Source organism: Athene cunicularia (genome assembly GCF_003259725.1).
Source record: "Athene cunicularia isolate RWA chromosome Z unlocalized genomic scaffold, athCun1 chrZ_part2, whole genome shotgun sequence".
In the NCBI taxonomy this organism is placed as follows: domain Eukaryota; kingdom Metazoa; phylum Chordata; class Aves; order Strigiformes; family Strigidae; genus Athene; species Athene cunicularia.
The window spans coordinates 1571703-1588467 of NW_020799143.1; the positions used below are offsets into that span (position 1 = coordinate 1571703).

Here is a 16765-nt window from a genome sequence, read left to right on the forward strand (position 1 = left end):
AGGGTTGAGTGCCTTTGCATTAGAATCAGGGGGAAGGCCAGCAGGGCAGATGTTGTAGTAGCAGTCTACTATAGGCCACCCAGTGAGGACAGAGAGATGGATATTTTATAGGCACTTCGGTGAAATCTCACGATTGCTTCCCCTTGTTCTTGTGGGCGACTTTAACTTCCCAGACATCTGCTAGAAATACAACACGGCAGAATGAGACCAGTCCCGGAGATTCCTAGAATGTGTGGGAGACAACTTCCTGATGCAGCTGGTGAGTGAACCGACAAGAGAAGGTGCCCTGCTTGATCTTCTCTTTGTGAACAGAACAGGACTGGTGGATGACGTGGAGGTTGGAGGCCAACTAGGGCACAGTGATCATGAAATAATAGAGTTCTCTATTCTTAGAGAGGTCAGGAAAGAGCTAAGGAGGACTGACATTCTGGACTTCAGAAGGGCTGACTTTGTCTTGTTTAGGCACCTGCTTGAAAGGATCCCCTGGGAGACTCTCCTGAACGGTATAGGGGCCCAGAAAGCATGGGCGCTCTTTAAGAAGGAAGTGTTAATGGCTCAGGAGCAGGCGGTCCCCAGGTGCTCTAAGAGAAGCCGACTCCAGAGAAGACCACCCTGGCTCAACAGGGAGCTTTGGCTGCAAGTCAGGGAAAGTTTACAGGCTTTGGAAGAAGGGGCTAGCCACACACAGTGATTACAAAGATGCTGTGAGGCTATGCAGGGTGGAAATCAGAAGGGCTAAAGCCCAACAGGAAATTAATTTGGCCTCTGCAATCAAGGAGAACAAGAAAAGTTTCTATAAGTATGTCAATAGCAAAAGAAAGTCCAGGGAGAGTCTCCATCCCCTGCTTGATGCAGGAGGAAATTTGGTAACAAGTGATGAGGAGAAGGCTGAGGTGCTCAATGCATTCTTTGCCACCTTTAATAACAAGGTTAGTTGTATTGATGAAATCCAGCCTCCTCAGCCAGAATACAGAGACTGGGAGAACAGCACAGAGATCATGAAATATTCTTAAAGAGATCAGAGAGAGCTAAGCCAGAAGACAGAGACTGGGAGAACGACCACCCCACAATCCAGGAGGAAACAGTCAGTGACCTGCTGCATCACACAGACACACACAAGTCTATGGGACCAGATGGGATACACCGGAGAGTGCTGATGGAGCTGGCTGGGGTGGTCGCCAGGCCACTTTCCATCATTTACTAGCAGTCCTGCCTAACCGGGGAGGTCCCAACAGGTTGGAAATTGGCCAATATGACGCCCATCTATAAGAAGGGTCAGAAGGATGATCCAGGAAATTACAGGCCTGTCAGCTTGACTTCAGTGCTCGGGAAGCTGATGGAGCAGCTCATCTTAAACACCATCATGCAACACATGAGGACAACCAGATGTTCAGGCCCAGTCAGCATGGGTTTATGAAAGGCAGGTCCTGCCTGACAAACCTGATCTCCTTCTATGACAGGGCGACCTGCTTATTGGATGAGGGAAAGGCTGTGGATGTAATTTGCCTTGATTTAGCAAGGCTTTTGACGCCATTTCCCACAGCATTCTCCTGGCAAAAATAGCTGCTCGAGGTTTGGACAATCACACACTTTGCTGGGTAAAAAACTGGCTTGATGACCGAGCCCAGAGACTTGTGGTAAACGGAGTTAAATCCAGTTGACAGACGGTCATGAGTGGTGTCCCCCAGGGCTCGGTTTTGTGGCCACTCCTGTTTAACATCTTTATTGGTGATCTGGACAAGAGGACCGAGTGCACTCTCAGTCAGTTTGCAGATGATCCCAAGTTGGGTGGGAGTGTTGATCTGCTCAAGGGTAGGGAGGCTCTGCGGAGAGACCTGGACAGGCTGGATCAATGGGCTGAGGCCAACTGGGGGAGTTTCCGTAAGGCCAAATGCCAGGGGTTGCCCTTGAGCCACAACAACCCCCAGCAGCACTACAGGCTTTGGGAGGAGTGGCTGGAGAGCTGCCAGTCAGAGAGGGACCTGGGGGTATTGATTGACAGCCGGCTGAACAGGAGCCATCAGTGTGCCCAGGTGGCCAAGAAGGCCAATGGCATCCTGGTTTGTATCAGTATTAGTGTGGCCAGCAGGGACAGGGAAGAGATCTTGCCCCTGTACTTGGCGCTGGTGAGGCCACACCTTGATTACCGTGTTCAGTTTTGGGCCCCTCACTACAAAAAAAAGACATAGAGTTACTCGAACATGTCCAGAGAAGGGCTACAAATCTGGTGCAGGGTCTGGAACACATGTCCTTTGAGGAGCAACTGAGGGAACTGGGATTGTTTAGTCTGGAGAAGAGGACACTGAGGGGAGACCTTATCACCCTCTACAACTCCCTGAAAGGAATCTGCAGAGAGCTGGGGATGAGCCTCTTTAGCCTAGAAGAAAGCGAGAGGACAAGAGGAAATGGCCTGAAGCTGCACCAGGGAAAGTTCAGACTAGATATTAGGAAGCATTTCTTTACAGAATGGGTTGTTGGGCTTTGGAATGGGCTGCCCAGGGAGGTGGTGGAGTCCCCATCCCTGGAGGTGTTCAAGAGTAGGGTCGATTAGGAGCTTAAGGATATGCTGTAGGTGGAAACTGTGCTAGGCGAACGGTTGGACTAGATGATCTCCAGGGTCCTTTCCAACCTAGATGATTCTGTGAAATAAGTCATACAGGTAGAGTCTGCAAAAGAAGTGACCAAACTAGTTGAAAACAACTTATTCTACACAGTCTTTGGTAACAGAACAATCCTTGGGTTAAGGACATGAGAGCCATGTAACATGGGGTCCATACTAAAGACTACTATATTTAATAGAAGCTGACACTGGCTCAATGTGTGTTTGTTTCCTCATCTATTTTCTCCTCTCACTTAAAGCTCAGAGAACAGAACAAAAGCAAATCTGTTAAGTGTAGGACAAGCTGGAAATCAAAGCTCCTCTTCCTGTGAAGTTCAAGGAGGTAAAGGATCCAGTGAGGGCTCTTAATCCCTGAAGACATGTAGAGTCAGATTGCACTCCTAGGTAGATATTTCTAGTAAGATATATCTAGGTAGATATCTGCAGCAGGGACGAAGTTGTGGATGGAACCCAGCACCAGATCTGTGCATGGACTCCATGTAGTGGGAGGGATACCTTCTCTGAGCTGGATGCTTAGAATGCTTTCTTGCTGTGTTACCACATCGCCTGTAGCTGAGCAGTGTGCCTTCACGCTGTTGCCACCTTCATATTCAAGCATGACAACTTTGCTAGGTGAAAAAAATGCTGGCATTCTGCTTTTATTTCTGTCCCTGACAGTGTGGAAGGCTAATGTTGTAAATATATTTCCTTACGTCAGGACAGTCAGTGAGAGGACTGAGGAGTACTGGCATAATTTGCCTTGTCCTTGGAGTAGCTGTCCTTTTCTTGCAGCCTTTGCTGCTCAAGGATAGAGAACACAACACATGTAACATTTGGACACCTGGCTGGCTTTTGGCTGACTCTGTGGTCATGAGCACACACCAGTTTGGTAAATGAGGCAGAACTGCCTATCCAGGGATTTTTCTTCCTTTCTGGCCTGCTAGATTATGTAATTTTGCAGAGTCAATATGGGATTTCCTGTCTGTTTCACAGCATATTCTGGCCCCCTGAAAGATATGGGGAACAGAAGCTGTGATCAGAGAGCTTTCTTCTCCTTGTCCACCATCACCTTAGCCTGCTATCAGAAGCAGAGCTACTTCTCCTTTAGATCTCCTTCCTGGCATGTAATTGATTACTGGTCCCAAATGGCAGTTAATTGTTAGACATTTTCTCAACACTATCTGTGTACTTTCAGCAGGCCTCTGGGTTTTAGCAAGCTCAGTCTGGTTTATACCTACACTGACCTTTATGTATATTAGTATGGTTATATTTAGTGATTTGATAAGTACAGAGTGTATGTCTGAACCCAACATGCCTTTCTTCCAAGGCCACAAATGTGTGAGAGGAAACCGTCTGGACAGGCAGTGGTGCTGTTCATGCTTTTTAGCATATGGTATTTAGATTTCCAATATAGTGTCATGGCAGAAGTATATTGGACTCCAGCTGTGATGGTCTATCTGAAAACAATGGTGCTATGGTTTCACTGCTGTGTGATCTGTGTCAGGCAGATAACTACAAGCACAGATATATGGTTATGCAAACCAGTCAGCCACCACAACATCAAATGATGCAGAGAGTTGAATTGGGTTTGGTGGAAGAATATATTTGTCATGAAAAGCTGTTCATTGTTACCTAAACCAGCTTAATTAATTTGTGACAGACTTGTTTGTGTAACTTTCCAGCTGAAGCACTGAAGTTCCTGAACAAGCTTATTACAGTGCTCAAATGGTAGACCAGCTTGATAACGGAAAGTAACACAATTTTAACTAGAGTTTTTCATTATGTAACATTTCTAAAATGTGCTTTCCTCAAGCAGATCTCAGCACCTCTGGGGAACATTTACAACTTCTTCCTATGAGTAAGCATGTGTTCCTTGTCTGGTCCAAAAGGTGATGATGATGTCTTTAACAGGATCTGTGATAGTTCTTTACTAGAGAAGGATAAAATACAGCATTGGTGTATACTCTGGCCACAAATAAATGGAACAAGGTGAAGTTCATTTAAACATTTTCAAGGAGAACACAATCTCTCAATAGCATCAGTATGATTTGCTGCCTCAATACACTCACATTATGTCAGGATGAGGGAGAGCTGTATTTAGTATCTCTTTAATCTGCAGTATGAGCTATTTCCTGTCACATTGCATCGATTTCTGTCTCATCATGATCTTGTAATTGTAGAGGAAGAACAAAAACCTAATCTAGTCTCATTTTTTCTAATGTCTTCCATACCTTAGCTGTGACAGTAGTTTATATCTCTGTTGCCTCCTATTCAGCAGAACTGCTGGTGAGTCCCCACTCCCTTGCAAGGAATGTACTTGTGCTCTTGAATATTTCTCTTATGATAGAAGAATTTGGTTTTGCAGCCCATCTATTTTATGCCATCATTTAAGAGCACTTGTAATGCTAGTTTTGTGCTGTGTGACAGCCCCTTGTAGCTTGCCATGATCCAGAATACAGAACCGCAAAAGGTTGGTGTGCTTGAAAGCTGTTCTGTTTTTTCCCCTGGTAATGTAAAGTATTCTGTCTTCTGACAAGCCATGCATCTCTTACTTGCTTACATTACACAGTTCACACTTACACTGCTACAACAAGGGGATGTGTCCATGTTGTCATTCAAGCAATTAAAATGAGAGATAGACCTTGCAGAATACTCTACCTGCAGAATATCCTTCCATCCTGACAGCAAATCAATTGTGCATCACCTTCCAGACTTAATAAAGCAGTACAAGGGGTCTCCAAGAGTCTTGTTGCTTCTGCAAACATACAGATGGATACAACTAGCACAGCTAACCAGCAGATTCTGAGGTCTCCTCAAAGAAGCAACACTAATTGACCTTCTAAGGGTCCTCCCAGAGGCACTGGCTTCTCTTCAGGAGAATGGAGAGAGGACAGGCAATGTTCCTTTACCCTATCTGCTGGATACTCGTATTAGCTGAGATGGATCCCTTTAGAATTGTCTTTGTGGGAGAGGGCCCTAAATGGTCATAGTTACAGACCCAGTTTAGGTTGGCTTGAAATGTTTGCAAAAAAACAAGAAGGTCTGTTCTTGCTTTCATGTCTGCTAACCACCAGTCAGCTTTATAGTTTCATTGCAACAGTTTACTCTTTTGTTCCTTTGCTTGCCCCTGTTAAAGCTTAGTGGACAAATGGAACAAGGAGAGGTGCTGTGAGACTACTACAGAAGGTTTTGAGAGGAACAACGAGATATCCTGTCAACAGAATTTGGAGTCTGACTGGTCTTTTACTATTAGCTGCCTTGGAGCTGTGGGTATCCTGGAACTGAGACATGCCTAATCTTCTAGAATTTAGATAATAGTGCTCAAGCAAATTAACTCAAGCCAATAAACCAAGTTGTTGCCTGTGTTACATCTTCTAATGTATTGTATCCTTTATAGGTGCAAGGAACATGTTACAGCATGTTAAAACTGTTGCTATTACTTCTCTCTGTGTGCTCTTCAATCTGGTTTGATGGATGTTGTTCCTCTTTTCTTGAGAAAACGAAAGTCTTCTATCAGTATGGAAGTCCTCCCAAAAGAGTTAAAGCAGGAGGCATCTGAGCTTTAATTCAATATTCAAGAAGCAACATGGATGTGTCTCAGGGATATTGCTTTATATTTTGGTGGAAGGAAGAAATAACCAGCATGAGCCCTTTCTTTGTGCTGTGGCTTCGTCTAACTTTTTCAGTGCTGCACACATACACCAGTCACCTGGAGAAATTGTAAAACAAGAAGGAAGGGTTTTTTTCTGAAACAGTATAGGGAATGTTTCTGCACTGGACACATCTTAAGTTGAGATAGATGAAGTGGTAGGAAAAGAACTTTAACATATTTTTCATTTTCAAAGCTGGAAGTCTTCAGAATGTCAGCCAGTGTCATTTGAACTCAGAGTGCAAATGAGTACCACACAGCCCTTCCCCTGAGAAAGAGGCAGGAAATTGAGATAAGGACAGAAAGGGATGACCCAGTCCTTTAAGGCCACAGGAAGAAAACAGACTCATTAGAGGAAAAAAAACCAACATAAATTTAATACAAACACTAATAACAACAGCACTTAACATAGAGTAGAACTATGAGAAACATTACCACATCTTGAAAACAACTTTCTCCATCCTTCCCAGGCTCAGATTTGCTCCTGATAGCTCTACCTCCTCCCTTCCAGTTGGCACAGGGGTCAGGGAATGGGGAGTGTGGTCAGTCTGGCCACTTCCACTTTGCAGGGGGAACTTCTGGAGTTTTACCCAGTTCCAGAATGGTATCCCTGTCACAAGAGGGGGAACTCTCTCCCAACAAGTCACTCGCATGTGTGTGTGGGTCACCCCCACATATTGCAATCCTCCCAGCACCGAACTACAACAGTGGGCCCTTCTTCCTATAGGGTCCTGGCCTTCTTCAGGAGCATTCACCTGGCTTGGTGTTGGTCCCCCAACAGGTTGCAAATAGGCATTTGTTCCACTCTAGACCTTCATGGGTTGGGCAGGGGGGGGCCTTCTCTCTCACCATAGGATACAGGGGAGTCTCTGCTCTGGCACAGCTCCCCCTGCTTCTCCTTTCTTCTAGTGACCTTGGTGTTCTTCTCACAGCTTCCTCTCACAACTCCCCTGAGGTTCCCCTTATTAAATATGTTGTCTCAGAGGTGCAGCTAATTGGCCTGGCCTTGGTGCAATGGCAGGTTTTACTTGGAGCCAGATGAACTTTGAGAAGCTTCTCAGAGGGAGCCACTGCTGTAGCTGCCTCCCCTGCTACCAAAACCCCCACCACTCACTCTAACCAGGACTGCCAGATACCAGACAGATTCCCTCCAGACTCTCTTGTGGGAATTTTCTTCAACAGCCACACCATTTGGGCAAATCCGTGATAAGCTGAAAACATAGAGATTCAGCAGACTGTCTGCTCCATGGTTTGTCCAAGAGGCCCACAATAGGGCTGGAACTGGAGCTGTTAAACCAAGAGCAGTTCAAGGGTATATTTCCTACAAGTCTATTTAAGTTTTCATTATCTCCATTGCTCTTTCTGGATATTTACACCTTCCCATTGAGAGTATGGCCACACAAGGAGAGAGTGCAGCACAACTAGAAACTCTCCCCAGGAATTAAAATGAGATGGCATATGTTGGACTTCTTTTGGTTCCCTCAGCTGTGTGAATGCAAAGGCAAGTTATCTGACAAGACAAGAGGAGGATGGATATTCCTGTAGCTGGTCTGTGGGAGCAGCAATGGTGATAGTCCTGTTTTTGCTTTGTTCTTCTCAAGTGGATCATCGGTTGTGTTTCTGAGATAAATTCAGAACCCTTGCCAGAATCAACAAGGGACTGATCTTATACAAGGGCAGCATGATAAGAAGTGAGAATATGAGGGAAAGTAACTGAGATGTTCATAAGAATCATGGTTTACAAGAGCTGAAAAAAGAGAACAGTGGCTTGAACTGGGAATAGGCCTCTTGAACAGTTGTCTGAATCTGCTGTTAATAAGGTATGCTGCCCCTCTTCCTCATTATCCATCACGTTTGCACTTTAACAGGAGGAAAGTGTCATATTCATTTTGAATATGCCCATCAGTCTAACAATGCTTCAAGTTTCCAGCCTAAAGAGGCAGGCAGTTCTTCTTAATTCTGTCTTCCATTCTGAAGAAGCATTCAAACCCTTGGCAGTCTATATGTGTGTGCTGATTTAGGACCACATTTGAGCTTTCTTCTATCAGCTTTGGCATTTAATGTCTTGGGTTTTATGTCTGCTGTTAGAAGGAGGTGGGTTTTCCCAGCAGCTGTGGCTAATGTATTGTTCCCTTGTATGTAGGTTGCCTACATGGTGGTGGGAGAAGAGTGCTTTCTGTACTGGAGAACAGTGCACTGAGTTCACGAAGCAAGTGAACCAGTTCTGTTATTTTAAAACTGATTAAGTTGAAATTTGTTGTTGGTGTTCACAAAATCTAATGAAACTCAAGGTCAAGACAAAGGAAGTGACTCAAGAATTAATCAGATTGTCCTATTTACAGTGGTAGTCATAATTGAGGCATGGCACTCAACAAAAGTTTACCTCAAGAGCATTTAAATTGTTCTCTATTAGTGGTCTTGTCTCTTTTTTCATTGTGTTAGAAAGTGGGTCTTTATTTTTGGCTTTAAGCAAAAATAATACTTCAAAGAGCTATTATCCATCTCCCCCATCTCTCCATCTGTCTCTAAGTCACTGTCTGTCAGCCTTGCCACAGATATAAACAGGGGAAAAAAAGCATTATTTTAAGGTTCTTGCCTTAAAAATGTAAGTTTTAAAACAATATTAAGGCATGACTTTCTTCACAAGCCAAATAATTGGTATGTTTGGCATAAGAGGATGATCAGTGGGATTCCTGTGATTCTGGATGATGATTTCTGGTTTTAATCAGGAGGTGATTTAAAGTATGTGGTCTGTCAGAATCTATCCAAGTCTCTACCTGAAAGAAGCATTTCAAAAGTTCACCCTTGTCATCAGTAAGGAAAAACCATAAGGTAAAATTTAAGCATATGTATAGCTACTTTGCTAGGTTAGGGCTTTATCATTTTCTGTATAAAGTGAGAAAACTAAAACTTGTTCAGCCTTTATAGCCACTCTTTCCTTGTTGTCTTGGCCTAGACTGAGATCTGTGTATGACAGAAAGCCGAACATGAGTGCAGAGGTATTGACAGCCGGCAAGAATATCAATGACAACCATGATATGTTGAGACTTGTGAGAAGACCCAGGCTACAGTCATCAATTGCTACATCTCTTTATAGGACAGTCTTTAAGCCTTGCTTCTTGCAGCCACTGGTATTTATTCCCAGCAGCAAAAACCCCTGTCTGACCTTCAATTTAAAAATTTGATGTTTGACACATTTGAAGAGTGTGCAGTCATAAACTTTTCCAGCTACTCTTCTAGGTAATGTCCCATCTTTCTTTGCATCAATTCTCTGTCTCCAGTATTGTTTCAGATGCAGCTGTGCTTCTGGGGTTTTTTTTTTTTCACAGCAGATTTAAAATTACTGGTCAGAATTGAGGCTTAGGGTCTCATTAGCTCACAGAGACACTTGTGTTTTCATTTGCATTTTAGGGAAGCTTCTGATACTCTATAATTACAATGTCTGAAGGCTCTCTATCTTCCTGAGGCTGAGTATCCATTGTTTTTCTGCTTGTTTGATGAGTAGCAGCAAAATTAACCATTTGTTTGGAAGGCAGCTAGATTTCTTGTAACTTTGACAGCCATAGAGGTGGTACACTCCTCATGCTTCCTGCATACACTGCAACACCTCTTCAGTAATGTGTTGGTTTAAGCCCTACTGGGACCAGAGTCCACGTTGCCATTTCCCCTCCCCCACCATCATTAATTTAATATAACAGTTCAATACAACAGTGTAATAAGCAATCTGAACAACAACAGTAGCAATGATAACAGTGATAAACAGCAATAACAGTAAACAAGACAGAAGATATACAGAGAAATACAGCAAATGGTTACAGACAGCTCACTCGCATGCTCCCTGTGACCAAAGCCACAAAGGAAAAAAGTTCCTGCGCTCCTGCACCCGGACCTGACCTCAGCATGGTATGTGTTTTGCGGAGAAATCACTCTATAACTTTTGGGCTTATAAAGTGGGTATGTTTATTCAGCGCTGGGCGCATGGGGGATCGCTCCACCACGAGCATGCGCATCGTTTGCAGCTCCCGTCCGGCTTATATGTTACAAAGTAGTGCATATTCATAAAACGCCTATACATATACATAGTCTACCTCCGCCTCCCCTCGCTTCTCATGGTAATCAGGTCTCCTCTTCTTCTTCGCTGATGAACTTTTCTCCTTGTCGCTCTGCGCAGCCTCAGTTGTTCTCTGGCTTTCTTCCAGGCCAATGTTTTGGGGTTGTCTGTTTTTCAAAGACTAGGAGGGACTTCTCTTTGGGCTAGGAGTTAATTGCCTAGCAACGTTATCAGTACTTGGTATGTCTTTTCGAACAGTCCCATACGCCTCCCCTTGTTTTTGCACAGGCTTTGCACCAACAATCTAAGATTGTTTAGACTCCCTGTCTCATTCCCCCCTTTTATTCTTACTTAGTAAATTCTTTTACTACTTATTTATCTACTACTTAATCTATTTCCCTTGTACTATAATATGTTAGTACTATCCTACCAATTAGTTAGTTTATTGCTTAAAGCTTGGATTGTGATATAAAGCATCATACATAGCTTGCAAGCGTTTTGTAAGTCTCCAGATCCATACATATATAGCTACAGTAAGGATCAACAAAATTGCTATAGATATTAATAGAGCAACCACTGGGTGAAGGACTGTGTTTAAGATTCCCGTAGTTGTCAGCGACCATCCGAAGAGTGTATCCCACCAATTATGTTTCCCTTCCTGCTCAACCATCTTTAAGACTTTTTTTATCTTTTCCCCATCATGAAAGGTTGTGAGTAAAGTTTCTTGCCCTTTTTCCTTAACTTCTTACAATATCCGGTGTAAGTCTGGGTGTTTTAATAGGCTTTTTATATGACTGACATTTAAGCCTATGGGGACAGGAAGTACCTGAGGCTGCTTTTCAAGAGGGAATGTGTAACTACTGGGGCAGAATAAGTGAAATCGCACCCCAGGATGATAGTGAAATTACAAATACAATAATTTAGATGCTGTATCAATTTCTTCTCTCGCCCATCTATGATTATTGTGTCACACAGTGTCCTTAAACATGCACATCCTTTTCTGGTATAGACAACAATGGTCCTCAAATCTATATTGGGGCGTGCTTCAAAGTGGCAAATCTTTTGGTCAGTATCTAAGCAGGTATCCTGGGTTAGTAAGGTATTACTTTTACATATAAATCCCTGTTGTTCTTTTATGATACAGGGTTTGAGATCTACTGCTTGCCATTTATTATCAGTATTCATAGCCCAGGTCTTATGTTCAAAGGGGTACAGCAGAGTCCTATTATAATTGATTCCAAGACTTACAATGGGGTGTATGGTGATTAATTTTGCATCATATATTGTTAACACAAAAGTTGTTACTGTATGCGTGTCAGGCCTATAGGTGAAGTTGACCATATTCCACCATTTGTAACTTTTTTCTGTGGCACTATCCCAAATTATTTTTCGAATTTCAGTGGGAAGTGTACCCTCCTCTCCTTCCCTTATTACAGATTCTGCTACAGTTTGCATCCATAACTGGGCTTGTATGTAACTTAGAGCTACGGTGATATCACCTTGTAACGCTCCCAAGGTTTCAGCAATAAGTGTGTGGTCCTTTGTTTCTTTTTGCTCCCAATCTGGCATTACTTTTGACATTGCCCATTGATGTACCCTTAATGCTGATAGTGAAGACCTCAATGGCTGTTGTAATTTTGATATATCCCTTGCAGTAGCTGCTAATTTTTTGTTATTACTTCTGAATCTATTGAATTTAACACTCCTAATTCGGTTCCTAATACTCTGGTTAGGTCCCTCTGTGGTCTTTTCCGGTAGGCATTTCCCTTTTTCCTTACCTAAGTTGTCCATCCTTTATCTGAGGTTTGTAAGAAGGGGAAACAACGTGGCTCTATATTAGAAATGTTAACTTGCATCTGTAATTCTACTTTTTTAGAGACCATTTTGGATTGATCAGCACTTGCTGTTGGTCTATGTGTCTGATCATATATGGGCCGACCTCGTATATGTTGGGTGTAAGATTTACAGTGATTGCTGTGGTTGTCATGGTCACCGTGCTTTCAGCTGTGGTTGTCACTAGAGTAGTTACCATGTTAAACTTAAAGGATAGCCCTAGTTTATCCTTAGTCCAGAGACATGTCACAGAGACAGCAGGTTGAGTCAAAGTAAAATTATACTAGCATTCTAGATTTTTGGATCACATATATGACCAATACTTGACACAATATATTTGGGATTTAAGATCTTGATCTCAGATATTGTAATCTGATGCACTGACTAATGGGTGATTTCATTCATTACTCGACACCCTACTCTAATCTCTTACCCTGCTGTTCCTCATAATTGTGGTACTCCATTGATGTCTTTCCATTCAGTTTTTGTATACACCTCTGTTCCCTGCATCACTACAGTAGCTAAAGTCAAGGTTGAGTTGGTATTGGTTATACCCATGCTCCCAGTATACCCAATGTATGCCTGGGACCACGGCCATTCAGCGAACCTTTGACCGAGTATCTGGGGAAAGGAGATTATTAGACTTATCATGAGAAGCGTAGTCTTCCAGGCTGAGTCTGTGTAACCTTTCATGGGGATTTGTGGGCCCTCTTTATTCAGGTGTGATGAATCCGGGATGAGTATTCTTTAATCTTGATGGCCGTAAACATTGTGAGTAGCACTTGAAACGGCCCTTCTCATTGTGGTTCCAACGTCTTTTCTGTAAGAGACTTAACATACACATAATCTCCAGGCTGAATGTTATGTACAGGCCCATCTAACCCTCTACCCCGAGTTCCAAATACATGTTTCCCAATTTTATTGAGTTGCTTACTTAATGCTATCATGTATGAAGTCATAGTTTCCTCCCCAGCTTGCATCGATGTTCCTTTCTGTACCGCATAAGGTCTGTCATATAACATTTCAAAAGAGCTCAACCCTTTCCTGGCCCTCGGTTTTGCTCATATGCACAAAAGTGCCAGAGGGAGAGCCTGGGGCCAGGTCAGGTTTGACTCTTGTCCAAGTTTCACTATTTGCTGTTTAATCAAATGGTTCATCTTTTCTACCTGGCCACTAGATTGGGGACGATAAGGAATGTGAAATTGCTAGTCTATACCTGGTTGTCGACTGATTTGCTGAACTACTTTCGATCTGAGGATATAGTTGCTGGGACCCCAAATTGTGGAATTATTTCTTGTACTAATATTTTTTTCAATTCCCGGGCTTTGGCAGATCTAGTGGGGAATGTTTCTGGCCAGCCTGAAAAGGTATCCGTTAATACCAGTAAATATCGATACCCCCCTTTTCTTGGAAGTTCTGAAAAATCGATTTGCCATTGTTGTCCCGGCCCATTTCCTTTTCCAATCAGGCCTATTTCTAGAATGGGAGTATTCTTAGGATTAGTCTGGAGGTAAAGGTCACACTGTTGAGTCACCTGTTTTACTATGGTGTACAGATTTCTAGCTCTAATACTCTTAACCAAATACCGGTATAGGGCCTCCGCTCCCCAGTGCCCTTTCTTGTGTTCCTCTCGTACCAGGTGTCTAGCTAAACAAGAGGGAATTACTACCTTCCCTTGGGGAGTGATGGCCCAACCTTCTTCATTATATGATCCAGGTCTATAATTAACTTTTGATCCTCTTCAGTATAATTAGGCTTAACTTCTGGGATGATTTGCCCATCAGGAACTAAAACTCCCTCTATTTTTACCTCTCTTTTGGCTGCTTGTTTTTCCTTTCTGTCCGCCAGTTCATTTCCTTTTTCCAAATCCGAGTTCACCTTTTGGTGGGCCTTAACATGCATGATTGCCACTCTTCTTGGAAGTTGTACAGCTTCTAGTAGTTCCAGAATTTCCTTCCCATGTTTGATGTGTTTCCCTTGTGAGTTCAACAGTCCTCTTTCCTTCCAAATTGCTCCATGAGCATGGACTACCCCAAAGGCATACTTCAAGTCTGTGTAAATATTCACTGTCTTGCCTTGGGCTAATTCTAAAGCACGAGTCAGTGCTATTATCTCTGCCTTTTGTGCAGAGGTATTTGCAGGCAGTGGACCTGATTCCAGTGTTTCTTGGGTGGTAGTAACAGCATACCCAGCATACCTCTTGTTGCTCAAATCATAGCTGCTCCCATCCATAAACCAGTTCTCAGCATCTTCCAGAGGGGCATCCTTCAGATCTGTGCAGCTTGAGTATGTTGCTTCGATGGTCTCCAGGCAATCATGTTGCACTGGTTCTCCTGTTTCCACTCAGGAAAGAAGCTGGGTTAATAATGTTAGTTACTACAATCTCCACATCATCTTGTTCTACTAATGATGCCTGATATTTTAAGAACCTTTGGGGCGAAATTCAATGTTCCCCTTTAATTTCTAATACTGCAGACACTGTGTGAGATACAAATACAGTCATTTTCTGGCCTAAAGTGAATTTTCGTGTCTCTTTTATATTTAGGATCACTGCTGCAACCGCTTGTAGGCATCCAGGCCAACCTTTAGCAGTTGTATCTAGTTGCTTGGAGAAATAGGCGACTGCCTGACGATACAGGCCTAGGTCTTGTGCCAGTATTTCCAATGCAATTCCCTGTTTCTCATGTGAAAAGAGAAAGAATGGCTTACTTACATCTGGGAGTCCTAAAGCCAGAGCTGACATCAGAGCCTTTTTAACATGTCAAAGGCTCGTATGGCCTCCTTATTCCATTGGAGATTTTTCTGTTGAGTGGCAGTTAGTGCATATAAAGGTTTAACAAGCAATCCATAATTATAAATCCATAGTCTGCACCACCCAGTCATTCCCAGGAACGTTTGCAGTTCTTTCACTGTCTGTGGCCTCAGAGTCTGGCAGATTGCCTCCTTCCGGGCTTGTCCTAAATTTCTTTTTCCAGCACTGATTTCATAGCCCAGATAAATCATTTCGCATTGCATCACCTGGGCCTTTTTCTTGGATACTCGGTAGCCCTGAAATCCCCCAAAATTTAAAAGGCTTACCGTCCAAGCCATACAGGTTTCTTTTGTCTTGGTGGCAATTAGGATGTCTTCTACATACTGCAGCAGCCTTCCCTCTTCGGGTGGGGTTGGGGCTTCCCACAATTCGAGGTCTTTTGCTAGCTGGTTACCGAATATAGTGGGGCTGTTCTTAAATCCTTGTGGCAGCACCGTCCAGGTTAACTGGGTCTTCTGCCCACTCCTAGGATTTTCCCATTCAAATGCAAATATTTTCTGACTGGCTTCGAGGAGAGAGAGGCAAAAGAAAGCATCCTTGAAGTCTACAACAGTAAACCAGATTAGCTCAGGAGTTAATTTTGTCAATAAAGTGTATGGGTTTGCCACCACTGGGTGGAGATCTATTTATTAATCCTATTTGTAAAATTTTTTTTGTAACTGGCTGGATCCTTCCCGATCTTCCTTTTAAAGGGTTTTGCTTAATTCTTACCAGTTGTTGTCCTTCCTTAAGTTTTACCCCTATGGGTGAGGTACTCTGTCCTTCCAGGCGTGTCAGTGGCCCACACTCTGGGATACACTTGATTGATAATCTCCTCACTGATTTCTCCTCCTGTGGGGATACTAGTTAGGGACAAGCTCATGATTTGTATAAATTTTTGGTTATTTACCTCCAGAGTAATCTCTCCATTGTTAAAGGTAATAGTTGCTCCTAATTGTTCTAGTAAATCCCTCCCCAGGAGTGCTTTTGTGGAGTTAGGTATATAGAGAAATTTGTGTATGCCTAACTGCTTTCTCAGTTTATATTTCAAAGGTTTGTAAAAATAGTAGCTAGTAGCTCCCTTATAATCCTTTCCAGGGCAAGCACTAAAGGATCTTATGGTGGAACTAGTGCACAGTCCCTCTGCCACCCCGGGTGATTTCGGAGGGTAAAGAACATGTCTGTGTAAGACACCTCATCCTACTTCCCTTCCCTCTGTAAAAATAATATTAATTGCAAAAGCATGTTAGAGTCTAAGGTCCCATTTAGTGGCAATTTAGCTGCTGCTGCTTCTAGTTTGTAAAGTGGCCACCACTGGTTACAATATTTAATCAGGATTTTCTTGCTTCCCGTACTTCCCCTCCTGGCTATATCTTTTCAGTGCATGAGTATGCAATCCATTGAGCTTTTCTTTTACAATTTTTTCCTGCTTATTTCCCATAATTGTTCCTTCTTCCTAAAATCTTTTCTCTCCACTTATAGCAGTTTCTACACTGTCTTTCAACCTTCTCCCACTCTTCCTCCTTCACTTCCAAAAGTTCCGGTATCTTATGACTTTTTCCACACAATATTTATCAACTCCTGTCTTTTGACCGAGAGGTCTAATGACACCGCTTCTTAGCACTCCGCACACCTCGACCTTCTCTTATCAGACTCATAATACCACTTACATCGACAATCTACGCACTCTGCTAATACCCAAGCTTGATGAAAATTACGAAAGGTAGGAACATAGGAGCACAGAGAAAGCAGGGGATTCTCTCACAATCCCAGTCTGGTACTACCAGTTACCCAGAAGGAGTTGTGTACAATCCTTCTAGCAGGTATAAATCATTTCCCCGT

The 16765-nt window shown here is 43.0% G+C and overlaps 1 protein-coding gene across 2 annotated transcripts in view; it reads left to right on the forward strand.

The window, feature by feature from the left end:
- Positions 1–16765, forward strand: part of CPLX1 (complexin 1) — a 133988-nt gene that overhangs the window by 23176 nt on the left and 94047 nt on the right. The gene's annotated exons all lie outside the window — the stretch shown is intronic.